Consider the following 23,123-nt stretch of genomic DNA (forward strand, 5'->3'; position numbering starts at 1 on the left):
AGGCACGATCTTGAGGGCAATAAACGGAAGTTGCTAATGTTTCATGTGGCACTGATTGTGGAAAACTACTATACTGTCAAAGACCAATTCTGGCGATGGGGGGGTCCATGGAATGAAATGGGGATAAAGTGAAAATGACTTCCAAAGGTCTTCATGGCTGATGGTGGCACAGAGAGGATGAGGTGCAAAAGAAGTGAAGCGCGTGCGAAAGAAGTGAAGCGAGTGCTTCAATCAGTAAACCGTGTGCCTCGTGATTACCATGACAGTGAAGGACATGATAAACAGCGGCAGGGTAGGGAATCATGATCAATATAACATAAGAAGAAATAAATGTTAGCTAAGAGGCACTGAAAGGGTGGGCCTTATAGATCAGACGAGTACCCCTTAAATCAACTTGCCTACCAATACCATCATTTTTTAAAAAAGCTTTTTATTACTATTTTTCAGTTTATGCGAGTAACACAACAACATTTTCTACACTCATGTATGTTATGCCTACCCATACCATCATGCTGAAGCTGGCTAAGCCAAAAGCTCTGCCTGTTCAGCCTAGTAAGCAAGCAAGCATCACCCACTTAGGGAGATCTGCTGCTACCAGTACATGCGATCATGCAGAGGGGTTCCGGTACGGTCTGGTTCTAGGATGCAATCTAGACAAAGCTTCCACTAGAAGTTAACGGAGCTTGAGGCCAGTAATGTATCTTTATATTTAATTAAAAATGATAGTTTGCAAATAGGACAAGGAAATGTAATATAAATGTGTAACTGGCATCACAAAATCATGAACATAGTGACGTGATACTTTTTTTCTCTACAGCTTACATTACAGTGGCTGCACGTCTTCGCCAATCCAAGATGGATATCTTTTACCTACCACAAAGGAAGTTGAGGTACAACAAGTGAGAGAAAGAACGTAGATAGATAAGGAGAAGACTGGTTTTGTGGCCAAGATGCTGACTTGGATCTTTTAAACAAAGATTCCAATACCAACATTAGCACTACAACCATAACTGGATTCTTGGCATGCGATAATAAACGTGTGTGATGAATGTAACATAAGGGGTGAATGCATATTGCGCGATCACTATGCAGCAATCATAATTTACAATAAATCTTGAATGCTAATGTATGCAACCATTAGGATGTCTACATTGTATGCATCTTCGATTGACTAGATATGGAATCATAAAATAATCCAATTCTCATACGCAACAAAATCACAGGAAGTGATGTCACATTACATTTCACGCAACTGTCCTAAATTAAAGGAATGTCAAAATTAATTTGGTCAATGTTAATGCCAGTAACTGACCACGATCAGGGCGGCAAATAGCAGTATTGTATGTTTTGTAACGAATTATGATAAATTAACACAATAGCTAATCTGCACAAAAAAAGTATCACAACTGAAGCAATAAAAAAAAAACTAAATAGGCAGCTTGGAAAATCACTATTATATAATAAAACATTACTTCAACCACTGCTGGTGATTGCATACTATGTGCCAAACAATACATAACAAAGAAGCAGTTTAAAAGCGGACTACATAAATATGGGTGTGACTGACCAAAGATTGCTGTCCGCACCACCTGTGCAGCATAAATGGTACCAAGAAACGGTTTGAGAGCATGTTTCTATCAATCATAAACCATTGCTCAGTTAAAACCCCAAACTGGCCTTCCGTATTGTGTGCCCCAACACAATGACGTACACGACACCCTCTCTCCTTGTATTTAAGATAACCTCACAGTTCTCCTCCTCATCCCCTTGGTATGAATGGTGACAGGGCCTGCTGGACTCAGCTAATTCTGGGACACAGATTAAAGAAACTGGGGGCAGGATCTTTGCTTACAATGGCAGGTAACAAAAAAATCATAAAAGTTTAACTAAACCTGCAGGTCGAGTAACTTGATTAAACTACTTGACCTAACTGTAATGTACTTGAGCTGCTAACTGGTCTCAAATTGTGTGATCATTGGCAAATATTTTATTATACAGCGTCACCTTTTTCTTCATTCTCATGAGTGCACCTTCAAATGTGCAAGTTCAACATTTCTGCTGTACAAGAAATGGCCAAAAGCCTTCCCACTGCCTTGCATCTTTACTGATAAAACTATATAACTGTATTAACAATAATCTGTGGAATTTGGGTTTCAGAAAACATTTTTCATTTGCACATCAGCAAGAGTTGTGATGTGTATTTAACCCTATTAAAATACTTTTATCATCACACAGAAGTACAAAAAATGGTCTTTCACAACTACCGAAATACAAGTCGAAATGTTTGTACAGTGGACATTATCTACTTAAATGTGTTTTAGTAAAAAACGGATACCCTACAACGTTACAGTTCACAATTTGTACAGCAGGTTAGATAGTTCACTTTACAAAATCCTGGAACTCTGCTGTCAAAGAAAGAAACGCAATTGTAAACTGACTTCTAGCCGCTGAACACACAGCAAATGTGACAAGATAAAAAAACAAGATCTAAAAGACATCTTAATTACTCCTTCACTTTCTGACAATAGAAAACCTGTTCTTTGTCAACTCGCCAGAAGGGGCAAGTAGGTCCTAAATATAGCTAGACCTGATAAAATCTGACTCGCCATAGCGAGTGGGCAAGTCGATTTTTCGAGGCCTGAATGGTGAGCGAGTGGCATAGTGGCTTATGCTCAGACTACTTACATTGTTATTTTTTTAATATTTTGAAATACAGCTAGGAATGAATCTTGAGTATTCAAAGTTTGAAGCTAGTATGTAGGGAACCCTGTTTGGGGTGCAGTGATTCAAATGGAGTTGAGATGCAACATAACCATGGTACCCCGTAGCAGGATCCCCCTGGGACAGGACAGAAACTCGGAGGGTTTGCTGCCAGTATTGCTAGCATTTGAAACGTGCACTAATACTCTTTCAAAATGTAGCTCAAGAGTGCTTAAAAAATAATAATGAGTTGGGAGCAGGGGTGGGTGAAGTAACCCAGTTGGCAGGGGTGGAGGGAGAAGCAACAAAGTTGGGAATGGGGGGGGGGGGGGGGGGGAAACAAAAGGATGAAATCACACGAGCGAGAGAACAACACGGGTGCGGGTAGGAGGAGAGAAACACTTGGACAAGAGACAGCAAAGTGAGGAGAGAAAAGCACATAAGGAAGACAACTGGTAAACACATGTACTACTATGGGATACTTAAATAAAAAGTAAAAGCAGCCTCTTAAAAGCGAGCAGAGGACGCATAGAAGACAGTCAATCAACGAGATGGTAAAAGGATATGCTTCATGGGAAGCACAAACACAAGATTGATAGGCTGAAACAAAAAGAGCCATACAATAGATAGAAAGCAAATAAGAGGGACAGTAAAGTTCGAGGAACATTGTTATTGGAGAAATGCTAATAAAATGCACTACCGTCATGCGTACTTCAGTTGTAATAATAAATTCACCAACAAATATGGGTCCATACGGAACATCCGAAGCTGCGGTACTTTTCCTCCTTACCACAGAAAGTGTATGGTCTCTACGCCCACCAATATGTCACAAGGACACGATTAACAAACAATCGAAGTCATTATTTAACAACCTAGGGCATTCTAGAAGTCTGGAGATGCATTCCTGGCTCACTTAAACTACGCCAATTGAAGTAACGTACTTGGACCTACCAGAAAAGTTAAGCCCGGCTCTAGAGCCATCTGCCAACCTTGCAAGAGAGTCAGTCTCCCTCAATCCAGTTTATCCGCCTAAAAGGAGGAATACTGGGACTAGTAGTCCAACCGCAATATGCGAACCGTATAAACAGTCACATTATATATAACATGGGCCAACAGCCAGCTATTGTCACACCCCTGTCCCCCCCATGTTTGCGTGGGCAGCACCCCTGACTGGTGACAGCCGCACGTCACACTCACCAAACTCGTATCGGCTCCGAGAGGCAGCGCGGGTCAGAAATAAAGCTGGAGGAGTAGATGCTCCCAAGGAGGGAGCGGCGGAGGTCGGCCTGAGACCGTGCGCATGAGGGGCTCCCCGTCACAACAGCACCAGGAGGGGGTGGGAACTGGACGGGGAACCGCAGCGTCCAGGAGGGAGGAGCAAAGGCGGACAGCAGGAGGTGACGCATGTCAAGAATGTACAGGCCGGGTGGCTGTCGACGGAAATAGCGTCATTGAAGCTGTTATTGGGCGGAGACTAGTGAAGACAGAACCCGCCTAGCAGAAAAACCTGCTCTCCTCCACCAGTGTAAAGCCAGCAGCTCTCTGCTTACGTTCTAGATCCGCCCACTGGCGGAAGTAGGAAGTGCAAAAACTAAACACTATGCCAAGCGCACGTGTATGTAATGTGCGGGTCTAGGCCATCCCGTGCCGAGAGTCTTCTCAACCAATGTACGGCCCAATCTAAAGTTACTCATTTACCTAACTAATAAAATAGCATGCCGCATTTCCGGGACGAAGAACACCCGTTGAAGATAACAACGAACAAGGGCCTGTTGACGTACAATCTGTGTCAGGACCTGTGGGAATGTTTCCATTTATTTACTCACTCAGCTGTCCATTTTAAAATACATCAGACAATACCAACAGGGCCGGTCCTAGAACTTCTGGGGCCCGGGGCGAAAGGGAAGATGTCAGTGATATCAGACTGTCAGCTGTTCGCAGTGGCATTGCACTGGAAACTGCTATTATTGAAGGGAAAAGCCAGTGGGGGCTGCTCTTACAGTATTTGTTTTTACTGAAATGACTATCACTGGTAGCTGCTTTTACTGTTGACATTCTACAGATGCTGCTCTTTTTGCAGTGAAAACAGGACTGAAAGCTGCTTTGTGTTGCAATGAGATGGAGAAAATCTATTTTCTGCAGTTTCTTCAAAAACACGAGCAGAGATGACTGCAGCCTCATCAAAAGTTAAGCATTTCTGGGGGTATGGCTTGCAGCCGCGGAAGATGGCCGCTCGCTGCTAGCGCTCCGCTAGCGGTCAGCATTTGAACCTAACTTCCGACATTATCCGGAGGCGATCAGTGCCCATTTGCGAAGCTCTGCTGTGGTGAAACACGGTGGCAGGCTGAGGGTGATTGTGGCGGCCGCCATCATGCAACTGTGCCCGTAAAATCAGGAGCAGCACAACTCTCCCCGTGTTGTCCAAAATGGCACCCTGAGACCGGGGGCCATAGAAGGAGGCTCGGGCCAGACATGCCAACGCTCCCGATTCAGGCGGGAGACTGCCGATTTCAAGGCTAGTCTCCCGCCTCCCGATTCCTGCAAGCAATAACCCGATTCCTCGAGGTTTCAGCAGACAGGGCTTGGTATTGAGTAAAGTGCTAATTCTTCCAGCAAGAGTCAGAGTGGCGATGCAGGGGCTCTAGAAGGGGTGAAAAACCAACAAAGCCTCATTCACATGCAAATGGTCTTTTAAAGACCTGTGAAGTACTGGGGTGAGGCTGTGTGTGTGCCCGGGAAGCTATTTCAGCCCGGGCTGCCACACACGAAGGGGTGGGGGGGGGATGTGTATGCACTGCCAGCAACCTGCCAGGCCAGTGTACAACACTTGCAACACCCTCTCTCTGCCATTGCACTCCATGCTTCTGAAAGGTAAGAAAAAATCATCGAACGTGCATTTGCGTTTCAAATATTCGACAGGGCCGGACTGGCCGTAGCGGGCACCGGGCAATCCCCCGGTGGGCCGCACGGACGGGGGCCGGTTTTGGGCCCCTAGGGGCCGTTTTTGTTACAGGGCTGTTTTTGCAGCATAGCTGCAAAACCGGCCCTGTAACAAAATTGGCCGAAAACCGGCCCTGGCAAAGAGGTCGACGGCACCCCCAACCCCCTGGGGGGGCCGGCCGAGCACTTTGCCAGGGCCGGTTTTGGTTCCCAGTCCGGCTCTGATGTCCGATCCTGCAGCAGGACACTTCCAAAGCCCATACATGACAGTAACCCGATTCAAGGCCCCATTCTCCCGATTTTTTGGGGGGAGCATTTCGTGGATACCAGGCAACACCCAGCAAGCCACACACCAGCACGTACCTGGGGCACCTGGAGTCCCGCTGTCACGCCAGGATCACCGACGCTGCTTGGCGCCCTACCAGAGACCTCACATCCACGGCAGCAGGGCTGCACTACATCCCCCAGCCTGCTCAGCGGCGCTGGGGCACTTCCGCCCGCCGTCGCGCCCGGAGGCGCTTAAATCAACGAGGCTCCCTCGGTGGAGCGGGGGAGCATTTCGTGGATACCAGGCGACACCCAGCAAGCCACACACCAGCACGCCACACACCAGCACGTACCTGGGGCACCTGGAGTCCCGCTGTCACGCCAGGATCACCGACGCTGCTTGGCGCCCTACCAGCGACCTCACATCCACGGCGGCAGGGCTGCACTACATCCCCCAGCCTGCTCAGCGGCGCTGGGGCACGTCCGCCCGCCGTCGCGCCCGGAGGCGCTTAAATCAACGAGGCTCCCTCGGTGGAGCGGGGGAGCATTTCGTGGATACCAGGCGACACCCAGCAAGCCACACACCAGCACGTACCTGGGGCACCTGGAGTCCCACTGTCACGCCAGGATCACCGACGCTACTTGGCGCCCTACCAGCGACCTCACATCCACGGCGGCAGGGCTGCACTACATCCCCCAGCCTGCTCAGCGGCGCTGGGGCACTTCCGCCTGCCGTCGCGCCCGGAGGCGCTTAAATCAACGAGGCTCCCTCGGTGGAGCATTTCGTGGATACCAGGCGACACCCAGCAAGCCACACACCAGCACGTACCTGGGGCACCTGGAGTCCCGCTGTCACGCCAGGATCACCGACGCTGCTTGGCGCCCTACCAGCGACCTCACATCCACGGCGGCAGGGCTGCACTACATCCCCCAGCCTGCTCAGCGGCGCTGGGGCACTTCCGCCCGCCGTCGCGCCCGGAGGCGCTTAAATCAACGAGGCTCCCTCCGCGTCGCGGGACGCGAGTGGGTGGCGCCGGGAGAAGCCCGGGACAAGGGCGGGACCATATGTGGCCGTCCGGGGCCGGAGGAGGCTGGGCTGGGCCCCCCTCTCCAACGCATAGATTCCATTTCGAGTTCGCCATCTACCAACGTGCAGCCCATTCTACTATAAGGTACTGTGCCGCCATCGAGGGGTCCTCGCTTCGGTGCCTACTAGGGGTCATTGCATAACATACGTTTCACATTGCACTTAGGCGAGTGTTCGGGCGAGGGCTACGATGGGTAAAAGGAAAATGTCCGATGTGAATGGGGGAACGGCCAGTGTAACTGGCTATGAGGCCAAAAGGAATAAGTATACATAAGAAGAAGGTATTCCCCAATGTATTTTTAGGCCCAAGAGGGGGGGAAGACAAACAAATATGAAGGATTGCTACCTCTTTACCGACCTATATTTCTTTTATTCTATGGTGAACACTCTCAAAAAAATCATAATGAACAAGCTTACATCAGTGAAAACCCATAAATACAATGTCTACACAAAATTATTTCTTTTTTTCATCTTCGTTTTTATTTATTTAATAGACAAAGATTTTTTGTATCAAAAGTGATTGTAAATACTTCATTTGTCTGTTATTTTTTGTTATGATTCAACAGTATAATAGAGACAAATATGTGCAATTAAACAAAAATATAAAACATATCAATGAACATTAATGAACATTAATATAAATCACAGTACTATGTCACATAGTTTTGCCCCTCGGTAGGCAAATTAGATCTCTACATTCACATCTTGCATACTATTCTTGCATACTAGCAGTCATACCACAAACAAATCAATATAAAGAAAAAAACCAATAAGAGTACACAACTGGAAGAGTACGTTATTGTGGATTGTTCTAAACTTCTCTCAGAGTTTCGCTGTAGGGGTTAATGCCACAGACTAAGTTTCTTCTTCTTATTTGATCTAAGTAAGTCCAGATACAATTTGTTGTCCAGTTGTGGAGAAGCTGGTCTACGTACGTTTCGGTGAGAGAAAAATTAAAATCACCTTCATCAGGACCACTGAAGAACAAAAATATCCTGTGCACAAACGAGGGGACTGTATCCTGAAATTATAAATGCATTGTATATAAGGTATGGGTATCACTGATGTGTATCGCATCTAATTACTCAAGCTTATATTAAATATTACTTTAAATTTGGCCAAAACATGCGCGTCTCAGAAAAAGTAGAAAAGGGAGAAGGGGAACAGAAAAAAAGAGAAAAGGATGGAATAGAAAAAAGGAGAAATGAAAAAAGGGGGGAATGGCCTCCTAAGAAAAGGAGAGTGAGGATTTGAAATCACACCCTAATGTGAGAAAGTGCTTTTCATATCAATTTCTATTTTATAGCAGTGTCTATATGTATGCTAAAAGCCAGCTAAGAAAGGTCAAAACGTACCGATGTCAAAAAGGAAAGAGGTATGCCAGTAAGGTACCCACTACAGATACACCAGATCGTATTTTCAAACCGTTAGACTCCTATCAGTTTCCTCAAGGATAGTGCTGAAGTGGAAATGGATCTCCTGTTAATAATATCTGTTAATAATCAGAAAAGGATTGCATAATCAATTGAGCAATTCTCAGCAAAGTATAAATAAGTGTCTACGGTTGGTAGTGATCACTGGGTCATTACTAAGAGTAGATCTTTGACTCTTACCTAAAACAAGTATAGATTACCAGAGTCAAAAGGCGTTGACTAGCCTGCCGGGGTTTCTCCAAGGTCAGGTGTTTCGAAATGGAAGTATATCTAAGATGGGAGAGATATACTATGGATTTATTCATAAAGAGAAAGGATATGTATTACTTGTTTTATTGTACTTGTGTGCTCAATGAATCTTACCTTCATAAATAGTGTGGGAAGAAGAAAGAATTTTGTTGTCCTACTCTCCAGGAGACTTGAGGTGGCAATAGTGTATATCGCATTTAAGTCAAGAGTCTTTACATTTTAGGTGATTCTAGGAGTAAAATAAAGGAGTTCTCATTATATAGTGTATAGTTTGACAAACATGAAAATTATTATCACAGGCAGGATAGATCTATATCTGAATCGATGACGCATAGTTTGACATGTGCAGACTGATCAATCTAGATTGATGGTTTGAATCTATTTTTTATATGGGGTATTGACCATCCGAAATTATTTGCGCCCAAAGAAGTATTGGGAACACAGCCAAAGTTTTAGCAATATAGAGGGCTAAAAATGCCTATTATAATTGATAAGTGTATGAGCCGCTGGGAGGGTCAATATTGAGGGCTGAGATTGTGTAGAGTTGCAGCCGATGTTATAAGCCGCTGAGTCTGTCTCAGACAAAAAATCCACGCCTGCTACTACGTTAGATCGAATTGATTTGCTAGTAGATGATTGTACCACCATCTTAGAATCTGACATATCCTCCACAACCCCACTCTCATTGCTTCCATCTAATTACCGTCCAAACCCTGTCATCATTCCACAAATGTTTAGCAAAAAATCTACAGTACGGGACGATTTGCAGAGCAACAGTGACAATCCTAAACAAGCCACCGAGGGTGCAAGCTTCTGTGTCCCTCTTGCTAATCCAGTACCTCTTGATCCTACTGTCATTGTTTGCTCAAATCGTTTTGAACCATTAGCTGACATCGATAATGACTATGCTGAGCCTATTACTAACATTGCTAGCCCTGATGTACCTGCAATATCTAACTCATGTTTAGTTCGGGGCTTAGGACTTGGGCTACAGGTAGAAGGGGATAGGTTACATCATGAATCATTAGGAAGTACTACCACAGCTACAGGTTCAATTACAGAAACCATTATGTCCCTGAAGCTTGAGATTAGTGACTTGAAAGCATTAGTCGCAGAATTACTGCTTATAGTCAAAAAACTCCCTAGCCAGTTATCGCAACCACCATCAACCTTATCTACCATTGTGCATAACCCAAAGAAAAAAGTACCTTCCCTCCAAATATCTGATCCTAGTTTATCTATATTGCCCCAGACAACAACATCTCTATCTATGCAGGATAGATCAAACCCTTCACTACCCATTAGAGCTCGGCCCAACCATTTTATTACTAATATGAAGCCTCATTCAACTGTAAACCCCCATGTTGCCATCCACCAACCTTACTCTGCCCAAAGACAAACAGCTGACGCACCGTCCCTTCCACCTCTTGCCGCGCAAAGGCCGAGAGTCAGCTCACAACCTACTGTTTATATGGTGGGTGTTCCCATGACTGCCGGTCACGAGAACGAAGAATCTCTAAAAAATAAGATCATACATTGGATTCGCCATGTCAGAGGTTGCCGATCCCTTATAAGAGATGATCTGTTGGGGGTCCGCAGACTCAGACTTGACAACAACCATACAGAAGCAATAGAGCTGACCCTAGCTAATCACCATCTAGCTGATGGCCTTATAGCACTTGAATATAGATCTTCCCCCCCGGACTCGTCTTCTATTCAATTCAGACGCTTTCTCACAGCAAGCCAAGCCCGTACGGGGAGGTGGGGTGGATTGTTAAATCAAGGTTCTGAGGGTGTATCCAATTTGGAACTAAACGATTGACTTATCCCGGCAAAAAACACTCTATCAACTTTTGGTGGAGTACCTCACGTAATCTCGGCTGCCAATTGTAAGATGTCTACCCAAACACTTTCTCCTATTACTCCTAGTGGGGCCAAGGGGGAAGGCGGGATACAATCCACAGCTCCAATTACACCCACTTTGGACCTTGACTCTACTCCACCTCTAGCTCTACCAATGAGTTACAAAATCATCTCATGGAATATTGCCGGCTTGAAAGCTAAACTCATTTTGCCGGACTGGAACAATTTTATTTCCACTTTTGACATCTGCATACTCCAAGAGACTTGGAGTCTAAAACCCCTGTACAAATCTGGCTATACCTGTTATTGTATTCCTGCCCGATCTATCGGCCGTGGCCGCCCCTCTGGAGGCCTCATAATATGGATAAATATCGCCCTTCCCTGTAGAGTCCGTGAAGTACAAAGTCCATCACCGGACATGATGCACATAACTTTGAGTGGTCTGAAAGGGGGGCCCTCTATTGAGCTTTTCAACATATATGTTAGAGGCTGTCAAGAATTCCTGTCATACGAGGGGAGGAAAACGGTAACCAGCGAAAACGGACTACATCTCCCAGGATGCTTAGCGGTTGAGAGGTTATGTAAACAGGAGAACTGTTACATAACTCAAGGAAAACACGCCCTTATGTAAACAGGAGAGCTGTTACATAACTCAAGGAAAACACGCCCTATAAAGGGAGGAACCGGGAGGTACAACGCTGTCGGATATTGTGTTTACACCGACGTACCTGCTTAGTGAAGAGCAGTGTTCCGGAGTGGTGCTCCAGTAAGGCAAGAACGGAGGTAGGTCGAGTCGTTACTCCCTGAGCCGTGTCTTGCCCCATCGTCACCTGTGAAGGACCCGGAAGCTCTACCGGATAACCATTGAGCTTCGCTTTTTGACTCGGCTGAGTCAAAGCGCAGTGGCGCTTTTGCTGGTTGGAGTCGTAACTCCCAGCCCGACCAGAGATACAGGGACTGCCAGCTGTAACGCACACCAGGAGGTGTTTGCCGCGTTACAGACTCGGAAGTCCACAGGATCGATCGAGCGGCTGCTCTCGGTTCAGTCTTCTTTGCTTGTGATTGGGGTATCGGTGACGCATCACCAGGAGGTGACTCCGCGTCCCGGTGCAGTCTGAGGAAGAGGTTGAGCGGCTGCTCCCTTCAGGTAGAGACCCCGGCTGGGTGTTTCCCTGACTCCTTGATTCTCCCCAACACTCTTCGTGCCCCTCACAGCCTACCGATTGGCATTGTCGGCCATTTCATTTCTGCCCTCTGTTGGCATACGCCGGGATCGGCGTATATGCAGAGGACGGTTAGGACCATCCGTGCTGTGGGCTGGTAACGTACTTAGCCTGGAGGATTCCAGTGACTATAACCTTTGTTTATTCCTTGTATTATTTTTGCCTTCATTAAAATAACTAAACCTTCACAAGTGGTTGCGTTCTCATTATCGTGTCTGTTAAACGATCCTGAGACGTTCAGGGCGTTACAAAATATCCGACCTTAATAACACTAACTGTCTCCCGGTCGATAACAGACATGGCAACACTTGATGATGTGCTGGCTGCTTTAGCGACCGTGCAAATTGAATTGGCTGCCTCCAGGCAAGAAACAGCCGATGTAAAAGCCAGACTGGATGCTATCCAATTGGACCCGCTCACGCCCAGCACCTCCCTCACGAACCAGACCCCTGCGGTAGTAGTGGAAATGCCGGTAGCCGTCCCCTTGGCAACACCAGAGAGGTACAGTGGGGATCCTAACACAGTGCAGGTATTCCTCACACAAGTGGCGCTACATTTATCGTGCAAACCAAGGGCGTTCCCCACGAGTCAGGCTCGTGTGGCTTTCCTTATATCCTATTTGGCTGGAAACGCGGCACAATGGGCCGTACCTCTGGTGAGCAGGGACGACCCCATCTTATGTGATTGGGGTGCTTTTCGCGAGGAATTCCTGAAAGTCTTCGACAGAAGGGCTGACTCGTACACGGCGGACCGTGAAATGCTTGAGTTGAGACAGGGATCCAACGACCTGGTGCAGTATCTCAACGCGATCCGAAGGCTGGTTGCGGAAACCAAGTGGCCTGTTGCTAAACAGACGGCGCTCTTCCATCACGGGCTGTGCGATGAGCTCAAGGACGCCGTGGCTCATATTGACCCACAACCCAAGACATGTGAGGGCCTTATCAACCTGGTATTACGGCTGGAACATAGGCTAAGTGAACGAAAGGGGGATCATGGGAGAAAAGGAAACTCCCTTCCATCCTATGTGACAGTGGGAAGTCCTGAAACTTCCACCGCATCCAAGGGAGAACCCATGGACATCGGCGCAATACGAGCGAGCCTCACAGCCACGGAGAAAGAGTCACGCCGTAAACAAGGATTGTGCCTATATTGTGGCAAAAAAGGCCACTAAGTACGTGAATGCCCTGCCAAACCGAAGACGTCACGTTATCGGGCCAACCGGTCGGTAACAGCCGTGGTGGACGTACCGGCGGAAAACTAGAGGACTCCCAGACCAAAGAAGGGGCATCTCGGAGTCACTCATCCATCCCTTCACTTTCCAACTCGGTCACTAAGGGACAACGACACCTGTTTCTCACGGTGCACGTGGGAGTGCATGACCAGTGGATACCCGTTGTGGCCATGGTGGATTCAGGGGCCACTGGCATATTTATGGACCACAACGAGGCATGCAGGCTAGGGCTAGTGCTTCTTCCCAAAGCTGTACCCGAAGACGTCTATGCTGTAGACGGAAGGCGATTGGTGACGGGGCCCATCGGGCAGCACACGGGGGTCCTTCTGATGAGATGTGGGAGGAACCATTTGGAACAAATCGATTTTAACATCATCCGAGCGCCCCAATATGGCGTCATATTGGGATTGCCGTGGCTACAGAAACACAACCCCTCTGTGGATTGGCCAACACATCGCATCGAACTGACGTCACCGTATTGCATCCTGCATTGTGGAATAAGAACGGAATCCCTTGACGCAGATGAGAGCGGGAGTCAGACGGTGGCTACAGCGGCAGAAAAAGATGTGGCTCTCCCCCAGGCTTATCACAGTTTTGAGGATGTATTTGATGAGGTGAAGGCGGAAGTGCTACCACCACATAGACAGTTTGACTGCCAGATCGACCTGGTGCCAGGGGCCAGCGTTCCCAGCGGCAGGCTGTATGCCCTGACGGAGCCTGAAAACGTGCATCTCCGGGGGTACCTGGATAAACTCCTCAAGCTAGGATTCATCCGCCCGTCCAAGTCTCCGGCCGCCTCGCCACTCTTCTTCATCCCGAAGGCTAATGGGGAGCTGAGAGCCTGTGTGGAGTTTAGGGCATTGAATGCGATAACCGTAAAGAATCGGTACCCCTTGCCTCTCATCAGTGTACTTCTGGAACAGGTCAAGAAAGCTCGTATCTACACCAAGTTGGATTTGAAAGGGGCATACCATCTGGTGCGCATGAGGGACGGAGACGAGTGGAAGACCGCCTTTAAGACCAGGTTCGGCCTTTTTGAGTACCTCGTCATGCCGTTCGGTCTGTGCAACGCCCCGGCAGCCTTTCAGTACTTTTTGAATGAGGTATTCAGAGAGGAGTTGGATATCTACGTGGTCGTATATATCGACGACATCCTCATCTATTCGTCCAGTGTGGAGGAGCACGTACACCACGTCAAAGCTGTGCTCCAAAAGCTGAGGGAAAACATGCTGTTTTGTAAACTCAGCAAGTGTGACTTCCACGTCACATCCGTGGAATTCCTCGGAGTGATGCTGAGTCCAGAGGGACAGGAGATGGCAGAACGAAAGATCAAGGCGGTGAAAGAATGGCCGGTGCCCCAAAGCGTGAAGGACGTCCAAAGTTTCATTGGCTTCGCCAACTTTTACAGGCGGTTTATAGATGGATTTTCAGGATTGGTGGCCCCAATCACACAGCTACTGAGGAAGTCCAAGGAGTTTGTCTGGTCCCCTGAAGCAAACAAAGCCTTTGAGGCCCTGAAAAGCGCCTTTGGTAAGGCGCCGGTGTTGGCTCACCCCGATCCGGATCTCCCCTACGTGGTGGAAGCGGACGCATCGGATGTGGCGCTGGGGGCTATCTTGTCCCAACGCAACCACGACACAGGGGTGCTTCATCCCGTTGCGTACATGTCCCGCAAACTCAACGACGCCGAACGCAACTACCATATTGCAGAGAAGGAGCTTCTCGCAATCAAGGATGCCTTCACCGAATGGAGGCATTGGTTGATGGGGGCAAGACATGTGGTATCGGTGTACACGGACCATCGGAACCTACAGTTCATGACGGCCACAAGACACCTTTCTCCCAGACAGCTGCGGTGGATGATCTTCTTTGCGGGGTTCAACTTCCGCATCACATATCGGCCGGGGACGGAAAACCGGAAGGCGGACGCCCTGTCCCGTCAATCTGCAGTTAAGGAACCATTGCCTGCGACCGAGCATTCCATCATTTCCCCGAGGATGGTATTGGGGGTTATCCAACCGGATACTTTCCTGAGGGGAATAAAGAGAGGGATCAGGTCATTCGCATGGCGGAGGTGGCTCCTCAGTCACAGAGAATGGCAGCTGAAGGACGGGATACCCCTGAAGGGCAGGTGCCTATTGATACCCACGCCTAGGCTAAGGAAACAAGCATTCATCTGGTGCCATGACTCTCCATGCGCAGGTCATTTGGGCTTTGAAAAAACGGTGGCTAGCATGGGACGGCATTTCTGGTGGCCAACCATGAGAGTGGATGTCAGGAGGTGGGGACAGGAGTGTCCTACGTGTGCTACCATGAAGGCCGACCATGGCCGAACCCAAGGGCTCTTACATCCACTTCCGACCCCGGATAGACCATGGGATAGCATATCACTGGACTTCGTGGTGGGCCTACCGGTAGACCAGGGGATGACGGCAATACTGGTGGTGGTGGTGGATTACTTGACGAAAATGGGGCACTTCATCCCCTGCAAGAGAGTCCCTACGGCCGGGGAATTGGCGTCACTACTCCTAAAGAATGTGGTACGACTGCATGGATTACCTGGGGTGATCGTGTCGGACCGGGGGTCGCAGTTTACTGCGCAATTCTGGAAGACTTGGTGCACTGCGCTGCATGTTAAGACCGCCCTGTCCACCAGCTACCACCCTCAAACGGACGGCCAAACCGAGCGCCTGAACCAAACGCTCAAACAGTATCTGCGATGTTTTGTGGACCAGGGCAGGGAAGAATGGGTCGACTTGCTATGGGTTGCAGAGATAGCCTATAACAACGCCACTCACAGCTCCACACAGTCATCTCCGTTCTATAGCAACTATGGCCAACATCCCAGGTTCTTGCCATTTCTACATCCGTTCAGAGAGGACAGGATTCCCGCCACAGAGGACAGGGTGGCACACATAAAAGACACGTTGATGCGCTCAAGGGCTGTCCTAATAGAGGCCAAGAGAAGATACAAGGCTGCGGCAGACAGGAAGAGAAGGCCCGGGCCACTGTACCGCACTGGAGACTACGTCTGGATATCCACAAGAAACATGAGGTTTCGAAAGAACAGTGTGTTCCATCCCAAGTACATGGGCCCCTATCGAATTACCAAGTGTATGGGTCCCGTGAACGTGAAGGTGTGCTTGCCCCAGTCATTGCGGATACACCCTGTCTTTCATGTATCATTGCTCAAACCAGCACCCTCCAAGCCGTCTGGGACACCTAGGCCGGTATGCGTGGAGTCGGAGGTGGAGTATGAAGTGTCGGGCATATGGGCGTCCAAATGGCGCAGGGGGAAGCTGTGGTACCTGGTTGCGTGGAAAGGCTATGGCCCGGAGGAGCAGTCATGGGAACCGGCTGAAGGGGTTCATGCTCCGCGCTTGGTCTCCTTGTTCCATCGGCGTTTTCCTGCCAGCGCTGGACCCGTGGGGAGCCGCTGAGAGGGAGGATGTACTGTCAAGGATTCCTGTCATACGAGGGGAGGAAAACGGTAACCAGCAAAAACGGACTACATCTCCCAGGATGCTTAGCGGTTGAGAGGTTATGTAAACAGGAGAGCTGTTACATAACTCAAGGAAAACACGCCCTTATGTAAACAGGAGAGCTGTTACATAACTCAAGGAAAACACGCCCTTATGTAAACAGGAGAGCTGTTACATAACTCAAGGAAAACACGCCCTATAAAGGGAGGAACCGGGAGGTACAACGCTGTCGGATATTGTGTTTACACCGACGTACCTGCTTAGTGAAGAGCAGTGTTCCGGAGTGGTGCTCCAGTAAGGCAAGAACGGAGGTAGGTCGAGTCGTTACTCCCTGAGCCGTGTCTTGCCCCATCGTCACCTGTGAAGGACCCGGAAGCTCTACCGGATAACCATTGAGCTTCGCTTTTTGACTCGGCTGAGTCAAAGCGCAGTAGCGCTTTTGCTGGTTGGAGTCGTAACTCCCAGCCCGACCAGAGATACAGGGACTGCCAGCTGTAACGCACACCAGGAGGTGTTTGCCGCGTTACAGACTCGGAAGTCCACAGGATCGATCGAGCGGCTGCTCTCGGTTCAGTCTTCTTTGCTTGTGATTGGGGTATCGGTGACGCATCACCAGGAGGTGACTCCGCGTCCCGGTGCAGTCTGAGGAAGAGGTTGAGCGGCTGCTCCCTTCAGGTAGAGACCCCGGCTGGGTGTTTCCCTGACTCCTCGATTCTCCCCAACACTCTTCGTGCCCCTCACAGCCTACCGATTGGCATTGTCGGCCATTTCATTTCTGCCCTCTGTTGGCATACGCCGGGATCGGCGTATATGCAGAGGACGGTTAGGACCATCCGTGCTGTGGGCTGGTAACGTACTTAGCCTGGAGGATTCCAGTGACTATAACCTTTGTTTATTCCTTGTATTATTTTTGCCTTCATTAAAATAACTAAACCTTCACAAGTGGTTGCGTTCTCATTATCGTGTCTGTTAAACGATCCTGAGACGTTCAGGGCGTTACAGAGGCACCCAAGGAGGATCTAAATCACCAATTGTCACCACCCTGGAAGAACAGCTTTCCTCTTGTCCATCTAACTCACTTATTCTGATTGCGGGGGACCTGAACTGTACCTACGAGCCCCTTGCCTCTGAAGACATCTTAGAGGTTGATGAGGAAGATGCCAGATGGGGGATACCCTCTTTGTCTGTTCCCCCAGTGAAGAGATGGACACCGGTGATGATTCAGTTAAATGCCCTGGCTTTGGAATTTGGTTTGAGAGCTGCCAATGGTCGACTTCCTTCCGACCTCCATGCAGCCTTCACCTTTAATAGTTTCTAGCCCATCTCAAATCGATTACATTTTAATCGATCGTAGACTGTGGCGTCATGCGGTGGACATGGTCATAGTTCCAACTACTGACAGTGACCATAACCCACTTTGCTTAACGCTAAAGAATTTGTGGCCACCAGATCAACCAACTTTAGATCCTTGTCTTCCATTGCCCACCAAAGATATTATTCCATCAAATTGCAAAAGATTTCTGAAATGGCCCAAAATCGCCCTAGATGAACAAAAAATTCTTTTAATAAAGGAAATATTGTCATCTAAAACTGTAGAACTTAGGGAAGCTTATGAGGAACCTGACCAGAGTTCAAGGGCTACATCTATTCATGTTGCCACAACTGAGCTGATCGGAGCACTTTTTACATCTTCTTCTATAACTAAAACTAATAAACATAAATCACCTGGCTCTTGGTTTAACTCTGAGTGCAGGTCAAGTAAGAAGGAGCTCATAACCACTATTAAAACTAAGGATTGTTCCCTTATTAAATATGCCAGGTCTGCTTATGGGAAGGCAGTTACCAAAGCAAAGTCTGCTTGGGAGGAATCTCATTGGCAGGCCTTAACAACCGCTAGCCTAGCTAGGGATGGAGTCACATTCTGGAATCCCTGAACTGGAAACAAGCATCTGGGGACCAGTTTCGGGGTAACACCCCATATCAGGCAGGATAGCTTGAATCAAGTGGCAGAGTGAGCAAGGGACCCACGTCTGGGCATACCCTGCCAACTTAGGGCAAATAAAGCAAACAAAAATTGGCAGGGTATGCCCAGACGTGGGTCCATTGCTCACTTTGCCACTGGATCACAAGCTAGCCTGGCTGATGAGGGGTGTTAACCCCGAAACCGGTCCCAGGATGCTTGTTTCCAGTTCAGGGAAAACATGGGTTGGCAGTTCGGGCTCGAGTGTTCCCATGAGGCGCAGGATCAAGACTGATTGGCATATGTCTGGGTCTGAACTGAGGTGGCAAAGTGAGCTAAAGAACAATGATGGATTCAACCCAGATCTGTGACTGGGGGTGAGTGTCTGAAAAGTTTCTGTGCTCCGTCCATCATCTCCTTGTGTTTGCTTGGTTCTCTTTAATAACCAGATTTGATTTCTATCCAAACGAACCCTTTTTGCAACATTAGGATAATCGAAGACTGGGGAAAAAACCATGACAATCTAATTTATACCTTGCAATTTGCATGCAGCTCTTAGATGGCAGTTAATAGCTAATTGTTCAATGTTAGGATTTTGACTTATAAACTGCAAGTAACAAAAGGATCTCAATGACAAAAGCAGAAACCCTATGACCTATTTACATTATGTGCCCTTTGTGATCTGCATGGTACATGTTCTTTGTAGCAGGCACATTAACCCTCTGCGCTACCTTGCTATGAGTCAAAACTTCCACTTAACAAAACTCAATTTCTCTCTAGGAAGAACATTATTCACCAAAGTTGTCATGACATTTTTATTGTTGCTGAAAATTGCTGGAGGCCAGGAAGGAGGCAGCAAGCGCTTTTAAAAACATAATATACTTGCAAACATGATGCCTCCATCCGAAGACAGCGCTTAGTGCGATCTCACCAGTCGCACCCCACTAGAGCCTCCTTGCTCAAGGGTCCTGCGACCTCAGTGACAGAGTCACTGTTGCTCTAGGGTGTGCTTCTTTATAGGCCTGCCCAAAAGACTTGAGATGAGCCTTAATAGGGGTTGTGGTGGACAGGCCTTCAAGGTTAACCCACACTTGCCTCCACTAGGGTCCACCTGCTGGTGCTAAGACACCAGGGCTTCTAAGGTCTAGCACTGGAATGTGCTCCCTCAGGAGAGTGGTCTGGTCATGAAGGCGGAACCTGGTTCCCCAGTTCCCAAGTCGGCAGCTCTGGTCATAGTGCCACATCCTCCTCCCACTGAACACCATACTGCCATACTGAGAGAAACCTGCACTGCCTTCAACTACAACCAAATTGCATCCGTTATAAAGACCTGGATGCGACTTAATTCAATTTATGCACTAGACTACAGTAATACGCTGCCTGAAAAAAACCAAAGTGACAACATCCTGGAAAAAGCAAACACTCATCGGGAATGCAAGATTAAGTAAAGCATGTGAAATGTAAGAAGGAACAAATTGGTTACCTTAACGCTTCTGCACTTATTATTCAGTAATCACTGAGTGCTTTTGCATGAAAAGTTAAGGACATGACTACAGGGCCGGAAGGGACCAGTTTCAATGTCCATTGCTTATATCCTTACAAAACGTAAGCAGTATGGTTTGAAAAGACAAGACCACATTTGTGAATACAGAGCTGCGGTATGCATTTTGTTTTCCAATCCACCCATCAATCAGGCATTGCAGTACATCCAGGAATGGTGCACTTCCCTACCAGGGGAAAACAGTGCTGTGAAAGACAAGAAAACAAAAGTAGCCCTTCACTGGCAAACTCTGTAAAGTGGCGCTAACGTGTTTTGGGTGTGAATAAAATCAACCTGGCCCCTTTCGACCCACTCTGTCTTGCTTTAGTTAGTTGTCACATTTTTAACCTTTTATTTCTCTCCATCCCGAGGGTGCACTTTGGAAGTGAAAAATGTCCTAGAAGACGACCTTTCCAGCAAAAGTGTTTTTCTTTTTTGGGGAACAAATAAAGGAAAGAAGGAATAATGGCTACAAGACCCAGGGAAGGGGGCCCCCACAGATGGACCTCGCAGCTTGCACCAGTGCTTAGAGGCCCAGGGAAAGGGGCCCCCTACACCCGGACTTTGCAGCTTGCTCTAGTGCTTAGAGGCCCAGGGAACGGGGCCCCCTCCCCTGTGCCTCGAAGCAGAAACGAGGCATTTCGTAAAACACTGCCCTACCAAGGCAGTTCTACATACATTTTAAATGCACATTCCCATCAAAAAAACGGGTGATGCAAAAGTTAACAAAAGCCAGCTGATCTGGCTGCTCCCTCCCCTTTTCCACCTCTCCTTACCTGTGCCTGGCTGGTCCTGGAAACAAAGGGGCCTTCTGTCACCTAGAAACAAAATGCAGAAAGGGAATAGCCGGTACTTAACAGAGGTGCTGCCCCGCCCCTGACACTGTGAACCATAATTGCTGGCCTGGCTGCTGTGCCTTCCCCCCGCCCCTGCACCCCCTGGAATGCCACCACGCCCTGAGCAGTAAGGTCGACTCATGAGACATCTCGCATGTGTATTGTGATTGTGTGGTTAGGGGACCCTGGAGGAGCAGGTGGGCAATCTGTGAAAGTGTGGCATTTCACAGTGAAGAGGGGGGCCCCTGTCTTTCAGCTGAGCGCAAGGCCCTGGGCATCTGCCCACACTGCCCATGCCTAGCGCCGGCCCTGAATACCAGTCTAAATGACACTCTCCACTCCTCTCCCCTCTGCCTGCTTCCTCTCCATGAGAACAGCTTAATCTAAGTCGTATGTCTTTCAGGCTTATTCTCTGTTGTATTTCTGCAAATTTGTCCACATCCCATTTTTTAGCTCACAACCTCTCTTTCTTTGTAGCTGTGTATTTATTTGGTATTTCTGTAGTGTGTACCTAGCCAAAAGGCAACAGAGTGCTGTACAGGTGGAAAGACAAGCATAAAGTCCATAAGTGATAGGAGAGCACTGGTGGCCCACACCACTTTGAAAAGGTGCAGCATCCATGCTGGGATTGCACAGAGCCTGATGCATGCACATTTAAAAGTTTTCAAACAGATTGACACCTCTGTGCCTGTCTAGCGTATAGTTACATAGACTGCGGCAAGGCTGTTCCAAATAACAATGACCTACTAGGTTACTGCAATTTCTCAGTATGTGGAAAAACTAATAAACAATTAAAATAGGTCTCAGAAAAGGACGCCCTCCCACCTGATTATACACCACTGGAGGATAGGCTGCTAGACGGCTATTTGCCAGATAGAGCCATCTCCCTAACATACAGGAAACTCATCAATAATATGGACGACCCACTGGCGCCTCTGCGAGAAAAATGGGAAAGGGACGGTATAGAATTAGACGATGAGACTTGGCAGGCTGCGGTTTCCTCCCCTAAAACTGTCGCCATCTCGGCGCGTCTACGCCCTGTTCAGCTGAAAATCCTACACCTAGTTTACACCACGGGGCCCCAATTGGTACACATGGGTAGTTCAGTCGACGGTTATTGCAGAAGGGGATGCACACAGCCGGGCACGTTCACTCATATAATCTGGCATTGCGACCCTATACGGACCTACTGGCGAGACATCCATAGCATTATGAGCCAGGTACTCGAGCTTACTATACACCCAGAAGCTCCTAGATGCCTCCTCAATATCTGGGAACCTACTGACCTGGGCTCACACGCTATACAATGGGTCACACTGGGTTGCATGATTGCCAAAAGGAACATTGCTAAACTCTGGGGGGCTACGCAAGCCCCAAGGGCCATAGATTGGGAAACCGACCTCGATTGGTGTATGCTTAGAGAGAAGACAGTTTACGCAGCTTGGGGTTGCCCCCGAAAGTGGGCCAGGATTTGGTCTCCCTGGAACGCATACCGTGGTTACATATGTGCCCCACCAGACGATCCCGAAAGTGATGGCCCCCCTCACCATAACTTCCTCCTTTCATCCTTGTTATCCTGTTTGATTTGTCTTGCTGTGCTCTCTGTTAGTGATCTGATGGAACTGTACCCATGTTGAATATATTGCATAAATTCAATAAAAAGAGTTATAAAAAAAAAAATAGGTCTCAGAGTGACCACAGCCTTATTTTCAGGGTGCTGACGTGGACTATTACTTACGTGACAATGGTGTCAGAACCCGCATATTCACTCACTAATCCATCTATATATTCTTTTCTGTATGTTAAGCTACTGTTCCAGACATCTTTCCGTAACTTACGTCACACATGCCCTAACCATTCATGTTCTGTTGGCAATAATAGCTTGCTCAACTCTGCCATGCTGGATCATTTCTAAGGAGATTGAGGATTATTCATATTGCCTCCTGTGAGAGAAGGAAGCCTACTTTGCTGTTGCCATGCTGTCCCTATTCTGTGAGGAACTAAAGCTTGAACTGCCATTGCCCATTTGGTACCTACTTTTGCTGATACTAACATAGCTATACCTTTCCTCTGAATGAAGGATGTTTACATTGTTTCTGCCCAAGGTGTAGCTGTTCTATGAAAAGAGGGGTTTCCACTGTTGTTGCCCCATCTTATAAAAACCAAAGGATACATTTAATGCCCGTGTATAACATGTCCAAGCTAGTCAGAAACCTTTATTGGACCTATGCAGGGCCGGACTGGGAACCCAAAGCGTCCCTGGCAATTTTATCAGACCTATCCCTAGGGAAGCACGGCCTGGCCCCGGGATG

General features: G+C 48.0%; 1 protein-coding gene across 1 annotated transcript in view; it reads right to left on the minus strand.

The window, feature by feature from the left end:
- RNF185 (ring finger protein 185) overlaps positions 1-4,178 on the minus strand; it is an 89,158-nt gene extending 84,980 nt beyond the window's left edge. Inside the window, exon 1 of the mRNA XM_085636464.1 lies at positions 3,898-4,178. The gene's annotated coding sequence lies outside the window, so the exon portion shown is untranslated. The remainder of the gene's footprint in view (positions 1-3,897) is intronic.
- Between the last annotated feature and the right edge of the window lie 18,945 nt (positions 4,179-23,123).

The sequence above is a fragment of the Triturus cristatus genome, chromosome 11, assembly GCF_964204655.1.
Source record: "Triturus cristatus chromosome 11, aTriCri1.1, whole genome shotgun sequence".
Classification (NCBI taxonomy): domain Eukaryota; kingdom Metazoa; phylum Chordata; class Amphibia; order Caudata; family Salamandridae; genus Triturus; species Triturus cristatus.